Source organism: Myotis myotis, unplaced genomic scaffold, assembly GCF_014108235.1.
Source record: "Myotis myotis isolate mMyoMyo1 unplaced genomic scaffold, mMyoMyo1.p scaffold_m19_p_10, whole genome shotgun sequence".
Taxonomy (NCBI): Eukaryota; Metazoa; Chordata; class Mammalia; order Chiroptera; family Vespertilionidae; genus Myotis; species Myotis myotis.
Genome location: NW_023416314.1, coordinates 35,066,563 through 35,086,232, shown reverse-complemented (window position 1 = coordinate 35,086,232; position 19,670 = coordinate 35,066,563). Strand labels below are relative to the sequence as shown.

The 19,670-nt window shown below is 44.8% G+C and overlaps 1 protein-coding gene across 1 annotated transcript in view; it reads right to left on the bottom strand.

The window, feature by feature from the left end:
• TENM4 (teneurin transmembrane protein 4) overlaps positions 1 to 19,670 on the bottom strand; it is a 734,586-nt gene that overhangs the window by 566,284 nt on the left and 148,632 nt on the right. The window contains exon 2 of the mRNA XM_036324847.1: positions 16,725 to 16,780. The gene's annotated coding sequence lies outside the window, so the exon portion shown is untranslated. The remainder of the gene's footprint in view (positions 1 to 16,724; positions 16,781 to 19,670) is intronic.

The window sequence follows — 19,670 nt, the reverse complement described above, 5'->3', positions numbered from 1 at the left end:
AAGGAGATTAATGTGTCATTGCTGAATGGGTTAATGAAGTGACTGAGGGATGAGTGAATACTCATAGGTCAAAGCCTCTGTCCTTTGGGGATGTTCAGGGACTGACCACCATCTTTATCTGGGCTGTGATGTAGCCACATTGCTACCTTTCAGGCTGCCATCTCAGATCTTGGTTCTTGGTCTAAGCACTTTCAGTCCAGCATAGTCTTTCCTCATTTTTATCCTATACAGTAGGTCCTCGGGTTATGTCAGAAATCCGTTCCTACAGTGTGATGTAATGTGATTTTCGCCATAAGTCAGAATTCACCTACATAAGCACCTACGTCACTCACATGGAGCACATACACAGCAGTAATGAAGTGAAACAATAAAAAAAAAAGTAAAAGAAAGATAACAATTCCTGACCTTTACTTGCGGTAAATAAATAATAAAAAACATAAAGCACATATGTACATATGTCGAAATGATGGAACTTTTTTTTTTATAAATAAATGGGAGAAGGTGACATAACCATGAAACGATGTACGATGTAACCCGAGGACTGTCTGTATAATAAAAGGCTAATATGCAAATTGACTGAATGGGCAGAATGACTGGCAGCTATGATGCACACTGACCACCAGGGGGCAGACGCTCAATTTAGAAGCTACCCCCTGGTGGTCAGTGCGCTCCCACAGCAGGAGCTCTGCTCATCCAGAAGCTGGGCTCATGGCTGGCTGGCTGACAAGCACAGTGGCGGTGGCAGGAGCCTCTCTTGCCTCTGTGGCAGCACTAAAGATGTCCGACTGCAGGGCGTGGGCCTAAGCTAGCAGTCAGACATCCCCCGAGGGCTCCAGACTGAGAGAGGGTGCAGGCTGGGCTGAGGGACCCCTCTCCCCCAGTGCATGAATCTTGCGTACTGGGCCTCTAGTATGTAATAAAAGAAGCAAAAATAAACACTCAGCTCTTTTGTTAACCCAGATACCGAGCTATTAATACTTGTGGATATTAGGAGGACAAGGATGAGTTCCAGGGGATAATGTGCAGCAAGCATTGGTCTTTTTCAGCATGTGGTCAAGAGGCCAATCTGTTATCTGTTTTGGAGAAGAAAGTTTTTCTCAGTGGAGTATTGATCTAGACCAGCCATGGGACAAACTACGGCCTGTGGGCCGGATCCAGCCCGTTTGAAATGAGTAAAACTAAAAAAAAAAAAGACCGTGCCCTTTTATGTAATGATGTTTACTTTGAATTTATATTAGTTCACACAAACACTCCATCCATGCTTTTGTTCCGGCCCTCCAGTCCAGCTTAAGAACCCATTGTGGCCCTCGAGTCAAAAAGTTTGCCCACCCCTGATCTAGACATTTGTGCTAAAATGTTTAAAACTGAAAAAAAAAAAAAAAAAAAAAAAAAAAAAAAAAGCAAACACAGTTTGTCTACTCTTGGTTCCTGGTATTAAGTGTGGTATTATGGCAGGAGATTCCCTATCTTACTCGTAGGTAAAACTTCAGGCTTCAATCCAACGTCAAGATTCTGGGTTCATAAATTCATCCCATACAAGTACATGATAAGGCATAACTATGAGCTGTCATAAGCTTAGTCCTCATCACAACTTTAAAGTTATCAACAACAAAAAAGGCAAGATTAACACAAATCCTTCACAAACTTGCAAAACATAAAAAAAGGAGGGAACCCTTCCCAACTCACTTTACAAGGCCAGTATTGCCCTGACACTAAAACAGTTAAAGATACCACAAGAAAAAACAACAACACAACATTATAGATCAATATCCCCTGAGTATAGACAGAAAAATGCTCAATCAAATATTATTGAACTTGCCCTAGCCCATATTTCCCAATGGTTAGAGCATGGCCCACACACTGAAGGGTCATGGGTTCAATTCCCCATCAAGGGTTGCAGGTTTGATCTCTGGCCCTCATCAGTGCATGGGCAGGAGGCAACCAAGCAATGTGTCTCTTACATGGATGTTTCTCCCCACCTCCCCCCTCAGTTTCCCTCTCCCCCCCTCCCAGCCTCCCTTCCACTCTCTCTAAAAAAAATCAATGGAAAAAGTATTCTTGGGCAAGGATAAAAAATAAATAAACAAATAAATAAAGTTTATTAAAATATTATTGAACAGAATCCAACAAATATAAAAAGGATTATACACCATGATCAAGTGGGGTTTTACCCAGGAAAACAAGTTGGTTTAGCACACTAAAACCAATTAGTGTAATGCACCCTATTAAGAGAATAAAGTAGAAAAACCTCATGATTCTGTCCATAGACACAAAAGCATTTGATAAAACCCAATACCCTTTCATGACAAAAACACACAACAAACTATGAACACAGAGAATCTCAACTTCATAAAGGCCATCTTTGAAAAACCCACAGCTAACACTATAGTTTGTGGTGAAAGACTGAAGTTTGGAAACCAGGTCTGCTCTTACCACTTCTATTCAACATTGTACTGGAGGTTCGAACCAGGGAAATTAGACAAGACAAAAGAGGGGAGGGAAACATCATATTACAAAAAGGAAGAACTAGAACTATCTCTACTCCTAGATGACAAGATCTTGTCTAAAGTTCAGCAAGGTTGCAGGATACAAGATCAATGTACAAAAAATCATTTTTTTTCTATATACTAGCAATGAGTCATCAAAAAATGAAATGAAAAAACAATTCTATTTATAATAGCATCCAAAAAAATACAATATTTAGGAGTGAATTTTAAAAGAAGTATAAAACATCTTTACAAGAGCAAGACTTTACTGCATGGTATATGTATAATGTTGAATACCATAAAACACTATTAAAGGGATCTACATCTACAGATTGGAAGATTGTTTAGATGGCTATTCCCAAATTGATTTACAGATTCAATCCATTCCCTATTAAAATCCCTGCTGGATTTTTAAAAATAAATTAATAAGGAGACCCTAAAATTCATATACAAATATAATAGACACAACATACATAAAACAATCTTGAAAAAAAAAGAACAAAATTGGATGACCCACACTTCCCAATTTCAAAACATACTCTGAAGCTACAGTAATCAAGATACTGTGATATTGGCATCAGGACAGCCATATAGATCAATGGAATAGAAATGAGAGCCCATATATAAACCTTCACATTTATGATCAACTGATTTTTGAAGAGTGCCAAGACAATTTGATGGGAAAAGAATAGCCTTTTTAACAAATAGAGCAGAGACAACTGGATGTACACATGCAAAAGAATGAAGTTGCCCCCTACCTCACACAAGATACAAAGATTAACTTAAAGTGAATCATAAATTTGCATGTAAGAATGGATACTATAAAACTCTTAGAAGAAAACATAGGAGTAAGTCTTTATGACTTTGAATTAAGTAATAGTTTCTTAGCTGTGATACCCAAAGCACAAGTAAAAAAAAAAACAAAACAAAAAAAACACACACACACCAAAAACAAAACAAAACAAACAGATCAATTGGACATCATCAAAATGAAATGCTTTTATGCTTCAAAGAACATTATCAAGACAGTGAAAATTCAATTCCTAGATTGGGAGAAAATAGTTGCAAATCACATATTAAACAAGTAATCTGTTTCATATACTGTATATAAATGATTTTATTTTTGGATATCTATATATATAATATATATATACTATATATTATATAGAGAGAGATAACTCTATAACTCAACAATAAATATATATAACTCTTATAACAACAATAAATATATATTTTTAATACGTTATATTTGATATATATATATATATATATATATATATTAGAGGCCCAGTGCATGAAATTCATGCATGGGGGGGTGTCCCTCAGCCCAGCCTGCACCCTCTCCAATCTGGGACCCCTCAAGAGATGTCCAACTGCCCATTTAGGCCCGATCCTGGTGGGCTGGACTGCTGGCTTCCAACCGCTTGACTGCCTGTCTGCCTGATTGCCCAGAACCACTTCTGCCTGCCAGCCTGATCACCCCCTAACTGCTCTCCTGCCAGCCCAATTGCCCCTAACTGCTCTCCCCTGCCGGCCTGGTCCCCCTCAACTGCCCTCTCCTGCAGGCCTGGTTCCCCCTCAGCAACTGCCTTCCCCTGCTGGCCATCTTGTGTCCACATGGGGGCAGCCATCTTGTGTTGTAGTGATGGTCAATTTGCATATTACCTCTTTAATATATATATATATATATATATATATATATATATATATAGAGAGAGAGAGAGAGAGAGAGAGAGAGAGAGAGAGAGAGAGAGATAACTCCTATAACTCAACAATAAAAAGAAAACCCAATTAGGGAATGGTAAAAGACTTGAATAGATATTTCTCCAAAGGAAAAAAGAAAAATGGGCAATAAGTACATGTAAAGATGCTGAATGTCATTAGTCATTCTGGAAATACAATCAAAGCCACAGTGAGATGCCACTCACAGCCACAAGGATGGTTAATATTAAGGAGAGACAATAAAACATGTTGGAAAGAATGTGAAAACATTGGGAACTTCATATATTGCTAGTAGGATTGCAAAATGGTACAACTACTTTTGATAGCAGACCAGCAGTTCCTGAAAATGTTAACCACAGAGTCACCATGTGACTTAGCAACATCACTCCTAGGTATATACTCAAAAGAACTAAAAATATATGTCCACACAAAAACTTGTATACAAATATTCATAGTAGCATTATTCATAATAGTTAAAAAATATAAATAACCCAAATATCCATCAACTGATAAATGTATAAACAAAATGTGTGTGTGTGTGTGTGTGTGTGTGTGTGTGTGTGTGTGTGTGTGTGTGTGTTATTCAGGAATAAATAATTGATACGAACTACAACATGGGTAAATCTTGATTATATCATACTAAATGCAAGAAATCAGACACAAAGGCAACATATTATATGATTCTATCTATAGAAAAGTTTTGGAATAGGCAAATCCTTAGAGAGAGAAAGTAGATTAGTGGCTGCCAGGGGCTGGGGAGAGTAGGAAATGGATTGGGGGTGGGGTGACTGCTAATGACTATGGAGTTTCTTTCTGGGGTAATGAAATGCTCTAAAATTAGATAGTGGTGATGGTTGCACAGCTCTGCACATACTAAAAAACACTGAATTGTACAATTTTAAAAAGGGTCCATTTTATGGCATGTGAACTATACCTCAATAATGCTGTTATAAAAACATGTAAGAAGGAGTCTAGGGAATGTGGAAGAATGGAAACAGCTGACTTGCTAGAAGTGGTGAGATGGAAGTTGATTTTATTTTTTCCATTATTGTTGTTTGTGCAATAAAATGTGAATAAAAAGAGAAGGAGATACAGTAGATGAGCAGTAGCTTTGGAGTCTAATGCTCTGAGGTATTGTCCCTTCCTCTGCTAGTGATTCACTGTGTGCCCTTGAGTAGGTGGCTTTACCTCTCTGGGCCCTGATGTACTTTTCTTGGAAGTGGGAATACTATTGACCTCCTACGGCTGTGGGGAGATATCATGAGGACCCACATTCCCAGAACAGATAAACAGCTGATGCCCATAGTGTTCATGTCTTTGCGTCCTCCTTTATTTTTTCAAACAATGATGGAGCACCTGTGACACACTGGGGATACAGAGGAATTAAGATGAGTGGGACTTTGTTTTTGAAAATCTTGGAGTTCAGTGAAGAAGACAGATATATCAATTTCTAAAACAAGTTCATGGGGAAAGCTCATACTAGAGACATCCACACGCTACTTCACAAACCAAATATATTTGGAACTCATGTTGAGAGCTATTGGTGAAGGGGCCAGTCCAGGAAATGAAAACTCACAGAAGAAAGAATCCATCACTTAAAATCACATTTGTTCTATAGCATGCTCTCATGTGTGCAATCTGAGTGCCAGCAAGGAGAGTATTACTACCCTGCTTTATAAGAGAGATCACTGAGGCCTGGGGGGTCAAGAGAGTGTTCTGTGTTCATGAAGCCAGTTCACGGGGCGGGACCCTTTTCACATTGCCCTAGACATCTCTTCTTCAGAGCAATCAGAGGCAGCATCATACTAAGAAGGAAAATGGGGTGGAGGTTAAAGAATTAGAAAACAAGCAGGGGTCTTCTCCAAGTCAGGGCTGGTAGGAGGTCCTGAGCATGTAACCTGTCCCTTGTGGGGTGCAGTGAGGAGGCATGTGGTTGGAGAGCCTAGAACCCTGGATGATCCCACAAAAGATTTACTGCATTCCTTGGGGACATAGCCATGTTCTGTAGGTCTCCAATGTCTAGTGAATACATCTCCACTGATCTCACTAAGTAATGAGTTGGGGGTGGAGATGCAAAACATGGTATCATTTACAGAGTGCTTACTGTGTGCAGGGCATTATACGAGGTGCTTCCCCAGCCGCAGGCGCATGGGGCATTATAGCGACTGTTCTCTACATCGACACTGAGTTAACACTGAGGACCAGAGAGGCTCAGTGCTCTGACAGGGTCACACAGAGAATCTGTGTTACAGAGAGGAGTGAGGACTCAATCAGCCTCTCTTTTCACTCACCATGAGGATTCTAAGTTACTCTCTGTGCAAATAAATCACAGTCTCAAGGGCAGAGGACAGAGCCAACCAGTTGTAAGAGCTCAGAAGCCTCCCAGCTTCTGGAGACTGTGGAACCCTGTCTTCCATTTACATAACACTAAGCAACCACCAGCTCATATCTCTAGGGGAGAGGGTGGAACCCTGGTATTATTGCTTCATCCCTATGGGCTTAGCTTCCTATCCAGCACAGAATAGGTGCTGCCACATGAGTCTTTAACAATAGCCTAACTGACCCTTGTGTTTTTTGGGGTTTTTTAATCCTCATTCAAATATATTTTTCCATTGATTCTAAAAGCAGAAGACCTCCCTTTACCAAATGCATTTTCCTTAAAGAAAAAGGATGACAGAACAGAGCACAAGCATTTGGCATAAAGGACCAGGTGGGTCCCCAGTGATGTTGCCAGACTTTTGGCAGCTGGTCAGGTAGTCTGATTGAGTCTCATTCATCATGAGCCACAACAAGTCCATTAGTTGGCTCCAGTGTCAGCCTTATCCCATCGACTCTGAGAGTGAGTTTGTGATCCCAAAGGCTCCTTACCATTGGAGTGTCTCTGGCATTAAATGAATGGATAGCTGGTAGGCCCCAGGGCCAGGCTGCACCCAGCATTCTGCAATTACCCTGTTCAAGGAAAAAGGAAGGGGGCAGAGTGGCTCCCAACTCTTGGCAGTCATTCATAATGACCTGTGGGATTAACAACTGAAGTCTGTAGAGTTCTCAGCCAGAGAAGACGGAAGTAGAATGTAGAGTCATCAAGAAATCACCACAAGTATTTCAAAAGTCTGGAAGAAGGAATACAGACTTTGGGAGCTAAGGGATCTAAGATAAGGCCTGGACCTGTCTCTTGATAGATGTCTCATTTTCAGAAAGCATCGTAACCTCTCTGAGCTCCCATTTCTTCATTGGCAGAACATGGATGCCATTTATTATTGTTATGAAAGCCAGAGGCTAATCAATGGACAGGTTTGGAAGGTGATAGGTACTGTGAAACTGGTGGAGGGAGGGATGTCCGAGGGGGGCTGATGGTTAAAATGACTGGATGAACTGATGGGCAAGTTTGTGGTTGGGAGACAGAGAGAGAGAGAAAATTAGTCATGGGGAAAACTGAGTTTGTAGGGTAAAAGAAAAACAATTCAGAGCCCAAATGGAATGGGGCAGAGGGGATAATAAGGAAAAATATAAGAAAACCACATTTTCCACTGGGCATGTCAGGGGAATTGTCTAAGATTTGCCAGCTACTCAGTCCTAAAAGAGCAATCGTACCATTGGAGACTTACTCTCACTCCACCAGTAATGTCTCCTGCAGATGTACAGGCCAAAAGGAGCCAGTGGGGTCCTTCTCACATGTCCATTCCAACACACTGATCATGCTTATCTGGGACAGTGCGTTTGAAAACATTCTGAAGCTCACCTGAAGACAGTGCCCAAGAGAGGTGCTTCCATTATGACGTCTGCAGTGGGATGTAAGGAAGGAATGGCAGCCTGCTTTTCATGTGTCCAGATCAGCCCTCTGGCACGCCAGCACCCATTTCTCCAGCGGCGGGGACTGTTGCCATTGGCTGCTGACAGTTCTTAATTGAGTCCTTCTCCAGGAATGGCCCTCAGCCCAAGAAGGCTGCCTCACTTGGGGCAGTCCACAGCTGCTGCTGCAGAGGGCAGCGAACTCAGCTCCCCTGAACTCAGGGCAGGATCTCTGAAGGGCCATGCCAACTCCAAACCTCCCTTTGGGATCAGCTGATGCCTTATTTGTGGCTGCATTGTAGCCCAACTCCTCCTTTGATACAATTTTACTTCCCTTACTCCTCTACAGGTGTTGATCCTGAGGGCAAATCCAATAAACTTTCTGCATGCAGATCCCTGTCCTAGAATCTGGTCCCCAGAACACAACCTAATACATCACGCATTTGCCAGTCCTTCACAAGCTTTACCCCTCCATGCCTAGCATACAGCTTGTCATCTGTGTTTAGTTATTCTTCAACAAAGACTTGACATTAGCCAGTAAGAACAACATGTGATCATCAGCTTTCCCTTTTCCCCGTGTTTGCTAGGAAATGCAAATATAAGTTCTTCATTCTTTCTTCTCTTGCCTGTGTGGAGGTCAATTTCTGCTTTACGCTTAGAGGTTCTCTAATATAAAAATGATGGGTTGACTCTATTCCTCTCATTTTCAGTCTTTCCTCCTCTGCCCATCTAATCCGGGAAGATACAGCATTTGTTCCTGACTAATTTTTGAAATTATTAGAGATTGAAGGTGTCACCAGGAGGAGGAACAATATATGCTAATGATGCTCATTGGCATGATACTTTCAACTTAGATGTATTAGTTTATAGACACAGCAGCTCTTTAAAGTTATTTCTTCTGAACAAAAGGTACAAAGAGGCTAAATGATTTTTCAACTAGTTGTAAAACCTAGACTAGAACCTCTCTTCCTTCCTTCCTTCCTTTTCTTTCTTTCTTTCCTTCCTTCCTTCCTTCCTTCCTTCCTTCCTTCCTTCCTTCCTTCCTCTCTTTCTTCTTTCTTTCTTTCTTTCTTTCTTTCTTTCTTTCTTTCTTTCTTTCTTTCTTTCTTTCTTTCTTTCTTTCTTTCTTTCTTTCTTTCTCTCCCTGGGTTTCTTAACTCCCAATTGTATAGATTCCAGCCACAGGCAGAATATATTTATTGCTCTCTGCTGCTCCCTCAGGGTCATTGCATGCTTTCTAGAGGACACTGAAACACTGGGATTAGTTCAGGCAACCCTTCCCACTTCCACAAAATCATGGGAAATGCTCACATCCCAGGCCAAGCACTGAAGAGCATCATGGAATCGAATAGATGATATCACAGTCCAATGTCAGAATCCCACTACAGCCCTGACAAGTGGCCCTCTTGCTCCTGTGTGAACCACTCCCTTGATGGGGAGCGCACTACCTCACAAGAGCTACTCATTCTGCTGTCCCCTCATGTGTACAACTGGAACAGTATTAAAAAGGGAAACCTAGGACATCCGAACTCGATAATGAATGTGAAGCGCATAGTGTAGCACCCAGTTATAGAAGTACTCAGTGTATGAAAAGATTTGTTCTCGTTCTGTCAGACACAGAACAAGAGGAAAAGAGAATTCGCTTGTAAGAAGAGCACCCTCTGCTCCAGACCTGTTGCTTGGAAATTAGTCCTGACACAGTCTTGAGACAGAGCGAGGGAAGCACTGAGGCCTGGCGAGCGGGCTCTGCAGCCAGACCGCCTGTATTTCAGTGCAGCTCTGCCATTCAGCTGGGTGACATTGGAAAAGTCACTCTGGTCCTCGATTTCTACCTCCATAAGATGAGGAGAGAATAATGTCACCTACCTCGGGGTTGTCACGTACATGCTTAAAATTGTGGCAGACACGTGGTAGATGTTAGTTGTCATTTTTGTCATCATTCCCATCTTTCAAACGAGGAAACTGAGGCCAGAAGATTGAACCATTTCCCCAAGGTCAAACAGCTAATGCGAATCAGAGCCTGCATATAAATCCTGGTCTGCATGAGTCCCTAGGGCATGCACTTTCCTTTTTAGGACTTTTGCCATTGCTTTTTTTTTTTTTTTTTTTTTTTTTTTTTAGAAAGGGGGAAGAATAAACACACAAATGCCCATAAGGAATCCTGCCAGAGAGGCTGGCTCACCCGCTCATTTGGAGCGTAGCTTGCTCAGAAAGGCACAGCTGAGAGAGCCTGGGAGTCATGTCCACAGGCAGGCAATAAAGCATGCCCCCTGCTTGCTAAGGAGACACGCCTGGGGATGCAGCAGAAAACACCAACCCTGCTCTCCTGTCTGCCATGGCAGCACAACCAGGACTTCCACTCTGGTGGTGGTGGGTAGACAGACAAAGCACCGAGCCCCATTTGGCCACGTGGGCTGATGACATTCGGGTGACTCTGCAGCCCTAGGACAGATGAAGAAGCACAGCCAGCACTTTTCAAAAACAGCCGAGCCATTTCAGGTCAGTGCAGCAGTGGGCTGCAGGCTGCTCGCGGGATGTGCCTGTGTTTAGATGCAGGTGGCACGGGCAGCGGCTTCAGCCTCTGCGCAAAAGAAGGCTTGCAAGCAGGAGTTAAAATCAAAATCTCTAACACTGGATATGGCACAGACAGCAACCAATCAGAACAGACACAATGGCCAATGAGAATAGATGTTGGCGCTTTTTTTCCTACTTCTTTTTGTGTGTGAATCCTCACTCAAGGTTATTTTTCCATTGATTTTTAGTGGTAGGTGGGGGAAGAGACAGAGAGAGAAACATGGGTATGAGAGAGACATATCGATTGATTGCTTCCTGCATGCACCCCAACCAGGGCCAAGGATCAAGACTGCAACCCAGGTACATGCCCTTGACTGGAATCAAACCTGAGACCCTTCAGTCCACAGGCCGATGCTCTATCCACTGGAAAAAACTGGCTAGGGCCAGTTGTTGGCTTTAAACCATCAGCATGACCATGGGAGCATATCCCAGCCAAACATCAGTCTCGGAACAAGGAGAGAAGCGGATCTGTAAGGTGGGGGCCGGAGAACAACAGAGGACTGTCTGCCTGTCTCCAAAGGAAGCCCGAGAGAATTCCAATCAAACGCCAGGGCTCCACAGAGCAGTTTAAAACCACTGCTGTGAGGGAAAGTGCGAGTGCCTTTAAGGTCCAGTCTCAAGGCCCAGGACTGCCACTCATTTCGGGGTGCACAGGGCCAGTCTCTAGAAGAGCAAAGCTCCAAGACCCCCTCCCCCCAAGACATATCCCAGAATGTTCTAACTGACATGTCACATGGCCTCCTTCTGCGTAGTTTTCCCTTGGGTAAGGAGATTTCATTGTGGTCTCTGAAAGCAGTTATTTCTGTCCTAGCATTTAGATGAGGTCACCGGCGCTCCTCACTGGAGTCCCCAGGACTTAGAATGCAGCCCGCATCCACACAAAGTGAGCCCCAGCCCCAGCCCCAGCCCCAGAAGGCGTCAGCGGTGGGAACCCTAGCTATGCCCAGGCAGCCCTCAGCCGCTCCAAGCCCCTCTCTTCCCCAGTTCACATCTGCTCCCTGTTGCTTAATGTTCACTAGAAGCACGTGCTCCTGCTACCCTTTGGACAAAGTCACAAGGAGTCAGTTAGCCTGTGGCAACAAGCTGGATGGAGCACCATTTCTTCGTCTTGCATAAGATGAAGCTCCACATGATGAAACCCGTCACTGATCCATGAGGTCTGTAGGAAGTACTAGAAGGAAAGGCCCTCCCTTGAGACTTTCCCCTGGCCTCACCTGCCAATCAGCCAGTGGTAGCATGCTTGCTGAGCGCAAGAAATTCCCCTAGAAAACACCATGGAAGCACTTCACCACTGCTCTCCATGGAGCTCAAGAGATTGTCCCGCTTGATCTTGACTTTGCCCCACTTGTGTCTTATAAATTGGGTCTCCTCTCCAGAAAGGTAGAAACATCAGATGAGAGAGAAACATCAGTGATCGGCTGCCTCCTGCATGCCCCGTACAGGGGATGGAGAGCATGTGCCCTGACGGGAATCGAACTGGTGACCTCCTGGTTCATAGGTCAACGCTCAACCACTGACCACACTGGCCAGGCCCCTTTTCTTGTTAATTCTGTTAGTGAACCTTCCTACTGCCTTTCGTGCATGACTCTGGCCTCCCAGCCTTCTCCAGCTCCATTCCTTCTGGATGGAAACCTTACACAGCCCTGGGTAAGCAGGTGCTGGATTTGAGTGACAGGAGTTCACTGGAGGATGTTGGCATCACTGAGGCTATGACTGTGGGGGAGGCCAGTGCCCCTGGGTGGGGCAAGACATTGCAGTTGAATACCAAACTCTCCTATCAGTCACCCAGGATTCCATTCCCGGTTCTGTCACTTACCAGCGAGGTACCCTGGCAAGTTACTCAAAACTCTTCAAGCCTCTATTTTCTTTGGTGTAAAATGGTTACAAGAGTATCTATCTTACAGGGTTAAAGACTTAAAATAATACATACAGTGCTGAGAAGAAGTAGGTTTACAATTGTGAGTACAAAAAACACAGAGATTAGTCTTGTATGATTATTTATTTACTAGAGGCCCAGTGCACGAATTCGTGCATGGGCGCGGTCCCTTGGGGTGGCCTGTGGGGATCAGGCCCCAGCTCATGCCCGCAGGTTCACAACCCCAGCTCACGCCCCCAGCCTCACAGCACCACAGCCCTGCTTGGCACTTTGCTGTGGCCTGGCACTGTCCCCTCACCTGCTTCACCATCCTGCCTGCAGAGCAATTGATCAGGGCTGGGCCCCCCATCCGGCTCCCTCAGTGCTTGGGAGCAGGGCAGCAGCCCCACCCCCGCTGTCGCGCTGGTTGCAGTCTGTGGGGCAATCAGTGGGGCGATCGGGCCACCACTCACACCTGCCTTGGCCTGGAGCCACTTGCTCACCTGCTCCACCATCCCACCATGATCCTGCTCTCATCTGGGCCCATCGGGGCCAGCAGTGCCGCCACTGACACCCTTTGCCAGTGCAGTGTCACCATGTCACAGACGCCTGCCATGTTCTGCACTGCCCCCTGGTGGTCAGTGCATGTCATAGCAAGCAGTCAAACTCTGGTCAAACTCCCAGTAAAACAATTTGCATATTAGGCTTTTATTATATAAAAGTATTGTTGAATTATCTTCCATATAAACAACTATAAACCTACTTTTGCCTGCCCCTGTATTGTTAATCATTCAAACATTTATCGATCAGTTGCTATAAACCCTGCACCCTGCAAGGGGCTGGGGCTTCCAGTTTCTGCCTCAAGAACCTCACCATCCAGTGGGAGAGGAACAGAAGAACTGATGATTATGATGCCATGCAGTAAGTGCTTTATTAATGACTAGAGGCCCAATGCATGAAATTCGTGCAAGGGGCTTGGCCCTCGCAGCCTCGGCTTCATCCAGAAGGACGTCTGGTCTAATTAGCATATTATGCTTTTATTATTATCGATTATCTTTAAAAGAACTATTGCTCTTAAGTGACAGCCATTTTTCTTAATTTTTTTTGATAACCATTGTGTGGCACATGCTTCATTGAGGTGGAGCACATAAGCTATAAGCTTCTAGTCCAGACACCTGGGTTCAAATCCAGGCATTTCCATGAAATATTTATGTATTCTGGGCATGATAACTTCTCTGAAACTTAGCTATATCATCTGGAAAATGTCTATAAAAATTAGAAAAAATAGGTCTAAGATGTTACCACAGTGCCTTGCACATAGTAGGGCTTAATAAATGTCTTTTAAAGCTGTGACTAAGGGTGTTTGGAGAACTGATGCTGATGGCTCTTGTCCTCATCCCTGGACAGTCTGTCTGGATAGGTCTTAAGGTCAAGGCACCATGTCCACTGGGGATATGTGGCAGAATTGTGATGTTTAGTGGCTTATCTGGTTTGTTGCCAGTTCTGATACAATGACTGGAGCCGCGGGGACTGGGCCAGCCACTGCCCTGGAGTTGCTGGCAAGATCTAGAGAGAATGTTCCAAATAGGGCAGGCCCTCCAGGGCCAAGGCACAGAGAAACTGAGTTGTATGGTGCAGTAAGAGGCCAGGCTGGGACTTAACTGCAGACCTGTTATATGATACACGGCATGGGTACCACACCTGGGCAACCTGCTGCCTGGAGCCAGACCACTAACACTGGCTGCCCCTCCTGCACACTCAGCCCTGTGCCCTGTGCCCCATACCCCATGCCCCGTACCCCTGTGCTGGGGTGCACAGGTGTGATGCAGGCAGAACTCCATTCCTCAGGAATGCAGGACCTCTGAGAAGGAGCCGTGCAAATCAGAACATACCAGCGCAGAACTGAGCCAGTGCACAGAGAAGCTCAGGAATGCAGGACCTCTGAGAAGGAGCCGTGCAAATCAGAACGTACCAGCGCAGAACTGAGCCAGTGCACAGAGAAGAGCCAAACTGCACAAACCCAGACCTGTTTACATGAAGGAACATTCTTGTAGCACCACCTGCTAAGCCTGCTGCTAAGCCCGCCCAGCTTCCTTTCACCACGCTCCGGGCTCAGGAAAGATAATCGCTCTGGGAACCAGCTTCCTTAGGAGACCTGAAGGGATGCTTTCAGTCTAGAGTGAAACCTGCCTTTCAGCAGGGCCTCGCCTTCTCTCTTGTTGGACAAGGGGAAATCCAATCCATAAAGGAAAGGGTTTGCACACACACAGCCCTGCGGGGTGGCGGTGATGGTAAGTGACCCTCGGGGAAAGGAAGGAGCCCCGGATCTCTCAGCTCTCAGCACCTCCCGAACAAAGACCCTAAAGTTTTCTGCTGGGACAACAGGAGAAACAGGGCGCTCAGACTCCAGGCACGCCCGCAGCTATCATCTGTCAGTGCTGACACCAGCCCTGTCTGTGTGCAGTCCGAGCGGCGAGATCAGACAAGCCCCGTGTGGGGGCCGGGGCTGGGGAGGGCAGGAAAGGGGGAGAAAGGGCTTGGGAGAGACCAATACGAATAGTAGGAGTTTTTATCTGACCCCACAGAACAGGGCAAGGGAGAGCTGTGTGATCCAAGCCGGGATGAAAGAATGGCTGGCTTCCCCTTGTAATCAAAGAGCTTAATGATGCTTATTAAAAGCCCATTTCTGGGTCCTGTTGAAAAATTACACTGTGTTTCCATAAGAATTGAATTTTTTATAAGAATTGCTTCCTAGAGATTAAATACACACACACACACACACACGCACACCCTTCCCACACACCCCACGCCCACATGCACACACACATTCCCCACAAATCCTACACACCCCATACATCCCATGCATGGGGGTACATCATCACGGATGGCTACAAACCACGCCATACAAATATACTGGAAAGGAAAAGCAGGCCTAGTCCCTGACTAGGTAGTTCAACACCCTTTGAAGTCCCAGTCTCTGAGGCAGCCTCAGCGCTTCCTGCTCAAGCAGTTGTCATCCCCACAAACAAACAGTGCAGCCTCGGGTCCATATCATTCTCCACGTCTTGCCTGAGGCCAGGCACCTCTGCCCCAGCAGAAGCTACGGGGATCGGGGATCGCTCAGCTTTGGTGGGACACAGCAGAGCAGTAGGGTCACTGCAGAAAGGGGTGTGCATCCAGGCCCCGGGCAGACTCTCTCTGTTATGCTGCCTCCCAGCTCCCAGGGGTGGTGGGAATGGCCCTGGGCCCTCTGCATGTTTTCCTCTGGTTATCAGTTTACCCAGGGCCTAAGGCTGCCCTCACTCTCAGGCAGAGAAGGCCTTGCTGTCTGGATTAACCCACCACACACAGGAGAGTACCCCTCCCAGAAAGGAATTCCTCTATCGGCATGGGGGCCGTCCTAGTGCTGGTCACCCCAACATTGACCCCTGCTGAGGGGCAGAGTCACTAAAATGCCTGCTCAAGTGCTCCAGCCATCAGGTGAAGCAGTGGCTTTTGGCAGAAACCGATGCTCTGGATTTCAAGGTCAATGCTAACCCTTATTCACCACGTGGCCTTGGCCAACTCTCTAAGCCATCATTTTCTCCTCTGCAAAAGAGCAATCACTTTTTTTTTTCATCTTATGGAGTTTCGGGGAAGATAGCAAAATGTTCTACTGATTGTAAACACCAAAGCAGATGCTAGCAATTCTCACGATGAGACAGTAATGAAGAAATGGAAGAGCTCATCAATTGGGTAATGCATGCCTCAAGGGCAAAGCCTGCGTCGTATGTATCGTGTTATCCCCCATGCCTGGCACAGAGTCTGGCACCAGATATTCTGAGGGGAAAGTTTAAAAGAAAGAATGAAAAGCGAGGGACACCACGAGTTGAGTGGCTCGTTCAAGGTCACAGAGCAGCTTATGGCGGGACTGGAACCCAGGTCCCCAGACCCCCTAGTCCAGGGCTCTCTGTTCTAGACACAGCAGTTGTGTCTATTGAAGGTTCAATGATGTCACACTCGGCACAACCTGGGCCAGGTTTGAATGACCTCTGCCATTCTCAGGGACAGATCCCATCTGGTCCAGGCAATGCCTGAGAGGCCTTCACAGACTCACCTGCTAACCATTCCAACCCGACGGTAGGAACAAACAGAAACCGCAAGCGCAAATAATACCTAAGCGCCTCAGAACAACTCATCTTACTTCCTGACTTGAATTGCACAAATCAGAAAAGTCACAAGATTGAGACAACGGGCCGCAGAGATTGGCGACGAGACCTGTATCGTGTGTCAGGCTCACTTTCAGCATTATCACTTACCTGCTGACCAAGTGCCGCAGAGATCACCAGCCCTCTCTGAGTCTCAGTGTTTCCATCTGCAAAACAAGAAGACAATGACAATGAGTCCCTGCAGACTGCTGGACTCAAGTGCATCATCGGTTTATACCTAATATTGCTTACCAACTACTTATGATCCCAGGTAAATGGGAAAATTGCTAATGGTCAGGGACAAGGAGGGAATGATTTCAAAAATGAAGTGAGATAATCAGAGATGAAGTATGATAATGGGTAGTTATATGACAAACAGGGCACTGATGGTGCCCAACTCTTGCTACAGAAAACTCAGCCTTCCAATCATTCTGGCAGTTACTTTTATTGTTCACAGAGGCCAGAATGCAAAGCACCATTAAATACCAGGAGAAATAGAGCAGAGGAAAATGCCACTTCCTCTACTTATGTCTAACATTTTGGGTATTTTTCCAAATTTTTTTCTTTTATACGTAGAGTTTCCCATTTTGCGGAGAAGGGCTGTGACAGTGCACTATACTGAAAAGCGCCCATCAGTAATTCCCCCTTTCTGTCCCACGGCTATCTCATCACTGTGGCCTGCATTATTGGTCAATTTTTATTCCCATGCCTTCGTCAGTCTCCCTAAGACTTTTCAGGTCCCTGGTAGGCCCTGTGCACATCTGAGCCTAGTGAGGAGCATGTGATCTCAGGAGTTCTCAGCTGGTCTTTCCCCCATTGGAGTTCAGGTACCTCATCTGGAAAACAAGGAAACCACACTGGCCAATCTGAGAGGTCACTTTTAACTTAAAAAAGGGAAGGAAAATCATCTATTTGTGACAGCGATTGAGCCAACAGTATCTACAGACATTATCTCATCATCTTCATAACCACCCTGAGAGATACTACCAATGAGAAAACTGCCACTCAGTGAGTTTCAGCGACCCAGCCACGGCCTGCTGCGGTCATTTTGGTACCATTTTCACTATATTGATATCTTACCTCTGCTATCATTTAATTTTCCCAAATCAATTCACATTTTTTTTTTTTGCTTAACTTTATTGTTAACGGATTTTTTTAAAGTTCCAGCAGCTCTTTACTTCTTTCCCTCTTCTCTCTGTGGTCCAGTAAAAGGCAACCTCGCCACTAAGAAAGATTCCATAATTGCAAAATGGTTGCTAACAAATTTAAAGGAATTTTTAATCACGCCAATTCTATATAAACTATCTATGAAGTCATAGGTTTGGGTGCTGTGAATACATATATATTTTTAGTGCTCATTAAAGAAATAACTTCTGAAATTTAAATGCTCATCCCTGTACAACCCTGCTCCCAGTGGTGCCTACTTTCTCTGGGGAGGGATGGTCTCAGCTCCCTCACTATGCTGCAGCCAGACCTTAGAACCAAAGTCACATCTCAAAGCTGAAACAGCAAAATCAATTAACACTTACTATATGTCCAGAGAGTTGCCTGAGGTTACACCGCTAATAACTAAAGGCACTGGGACGTGGGCTCACCAGCCCACTCCTGACCCTCTGCTCTGAGAGTGTATTCAGTTTCCCTTCCGGTCCTCATCAAACCCCAAATTTGCAATTCCGTGGCAGCAGGCCACCAATTAAGCTCCTTCTCCCAATCCAGGCAGGTCATTCCGTTCTGTCGGGTCACGGGGTTTTCCACACAGTAAGTAAGTAGATCGTATCAATGCATATTTAAGTTCCCAAAAGGGCATTTTGATAAGAAGCTGCATAATTGCTAAAACCAAGTTGAGAAAATGTGAAGTGAAAGTGATTCTTTAGTCAAAGATTCAAGATAGTAACCAAGGAACTAGAAAGGGCTGATAGCAGAGTGTCCAGGAATGCCATTGCCACTGCCAATGAGGATAAAATCCCAACTGGGTCCGGGGGCTGGGGGAAAGTGGCAAAGCGACTGCACGGCACACTGGCCGAAGCTGCTGGTGAATTTCTAGAGCTCTAAGCTTCCACTTCCTGTCACCTGGTTTAAAATTAATTGGCAGGAATTTTTATGACCAGAGACCAAACTCAGGGAAAGGGCTGCACAATTGGCTCAGGCTTTGCCTTTGTCAAGTTCCCATGTCTCCTTGTGCAGAAATGGAAAAACCAAACAAACATAACTGATTATTCATACTCCATCCAATGACACCTCTTCCAGGAAGCCTTCTCCAGCCACTCGAGTCAGCATTTGTCACTCCCATCCCTGGGTTCCGTACAGTAACACTTTTATTTTTTAATATTTTGTTGTTGTTGTTTGTTTGTGTGTTTTTTGGTTTTTTTTGAGAGAGAGAGAGAAAGGAAGGGCAAGGGAGAGTCAGAAACATCGATGAGAGAGAAACATTGATTGGCTGCCTCATGCACACCCCCTATTGAGGATTGAGCCTGGAACTCAGGCCTGTGCCTTGACTGGGAATTGAACCAGTGACCCCTTGGTGCATGGGAGGATGCTCAATCCACTGAGCAATGCTAGCCTGGCCCTTTGATAACACTTTAATCACAGTTTCTGTTATATTGCAGTTATTGTCTTCTCTTTGTTTAAAATATTATTTTTTATCTTACTCAAGTACATTAAATATAATAAAAACTCACCTACCACTCACAATATGATTTTAGATATATTCCCTTCTCAACCTTCTAGGATAAATACCCCCCACACAGACATCCACAAACAACGCATCCAGATACTTTACCAAATGGGATCATACTATACACACTAATTTTAATCTTATTTTTAAGTGGTTACATAGATACATAATTAATCTCTTACTGATAGACATATAGGTGGTTTCCAATTTTTCTCTAGTCGTAAAGATACCCTAATATTTGTGCATATATACAACTTAACATTTAAAAAAAAAATACTAACTGCCTCCCACAAAATACTGCACCACTTTATATTTCTACCAGCAATATATGGACATGCCAATTCCTCATGCTCTCATCGATATGAGACGTTAGTGGGCTTTCT